At 62.4% G+C, this 1,482-nt stretch overlaps 2 pseudogenes; one reads left to right on the top strand and one right to left on the bottom strand.

The window, feature by feature from the left end:
• The window catches only part of LOC102382707, a 71,047-nt pseudogene that overhangs the window by 26,573 nt on the left and 42,992 nt on the right, over positions 1-1,482 (bottom strand).
• The window catches only part of LOC102382541, a 20,467-nt pseudogene that overhangs the window by 3,610 nt on the left and 15,375 nt on the right, over positions 1-1,482 (top strand).

The raw sequence follows: 1,482 nt of genomic DNA, 5'->3' as shown, positions 1-1,482 counted from the left end.
GCCCAGAGACCTGGCGGCAACGTTTCCGGGGCCTGGGCTACGGGGAAGCCGCGGGGCCGCGGGAGGTTTGCAGCCGCCTGCGGGAGCTGTGTGTGCTCTGGCTGGAGCCCCAGCGCCGCAGCAAGGAGCAGGTGCTGGAGCTGGTGGTGCTGGAGCAGTTCCTGGCCATCCTGCCCCCGGAGATGCGGAGCCGGGCGCGGGGTCGTGGTGTGAAGACCTGCGCTGAGGCCGTGGCCCTGGCCGAGGGGTTTCAGCGGGGTCAGGAGGAGGATGAGACACTGCAGGTGAGAGTGTTGCATCTTGTTGTGCTGGCACAGTGTCCCCTCCCAGCCCCATCTCTTGCATATCCCAGCTCCTCGGTGATGCGTTGATCTCGTCCCCAGGTCACAGTGAGGGTGAAGGTCGAGGAGGCGCCCTCCAACGAGATGAAGCCCCCGGGGACACTGCAGGACCCTGGTGATTCATGGCCGAAGCAGCCCAAGGCCCATCGTGTGGAAAGGCCTCTGGAGGAGTCGGGAGAGATGGAAACCCCGGGACCTCAGGACAAGCCACCTCGCGTCCCGATAGAGGAGCCCCCACAGGAGTCAGGTGACGTCTGTGATGGAGATAGGGATGCCTGAATGACTGTCCTGCAGCCTGGGGGAGACACTCAGTTGCTGCCTGTGAGAGTGACAGGGCTGCAATGTTCGTAACCATGTGGCTGGGCCGGGACAGACGTGATCCCTGGGGGTGGACTGCTTCCGGGCTGAGACCCTGACCTTTCTCCCTGCACGGGTGCAGCACCCGGCACACAGAGGCCAGGTCATGCTTGGGCCTTGTACTGCCACGATAACAGCTATTATGTAGTTCACTTCACAGCCCCTTCCTCATGCCCCCATGAGCTCTCTTTGCCCAATACGTGGCTGGTGCACGTGACGGGGAGATGAGACCTGGCTCGTTTGGGTGCAGCTAACCCAGGCCTGTGTGCTGCTGCAGACTCCCCGGAACCGGAGCAGACCTGGGAGTTGTCAGCAGATGAAAGCTGCTCAGGCTGGTGGCTCAGACCAGGCTCGATCCCAGGGGCAGGGAGGGGCGGTGGGTCTCCACTCTCCAGCAGCATGAGCACCGTCCCTCAGTGCAGAAATCTCCCTTCCACAACATGGTGGAGGGGTCAGTGCTCCACAGATCAGCGGTTCTTGTTCTCCTGGTGCCCTGCAATCGTTTCACAGCCCATGAGCAGAGCGACCTTGGTTTCCCCTCCCCTGCCCTTAGCTTGTGGATCTGATACAGCCCCAGCATCGCTCGAGCTGCTTTCCCAGGGAGTGAAGGCCCTGCAGGCTGTCGTGGTGCTGCAATCCCCTCCGCACTCTGGGACAGAGTTACTGGGGCTCATCTCCAGCCTCATGCCTGTGGAGGTCTGTTAGCAAGAGCTGCGGGATTCTGAGTTTTCCTTCTCCCCCCTCTTCCACACACTGAGGCCTCCGTCTCCTCAGTCCCAGGCCA

This window comes from Alligator sinensis, unplaced genomic scaffold (genome assembly GCF_000455745.1).
Source record: "Alligator sinensis unplaced genomic scaffold, ASM45574v1 scaffold1596_1, whole genome shotgun sequence".
NCBI lineage: Eukaryota > Metazoa > Chordata > Crocodylia > Alligatoridae > Alligator > Alligator sinensis.
The sequence above is the reverse complement of the archived record's forward strand: the minus strand, read 5'-3'. Positions and strand labels throughout refer to the sequence as shown.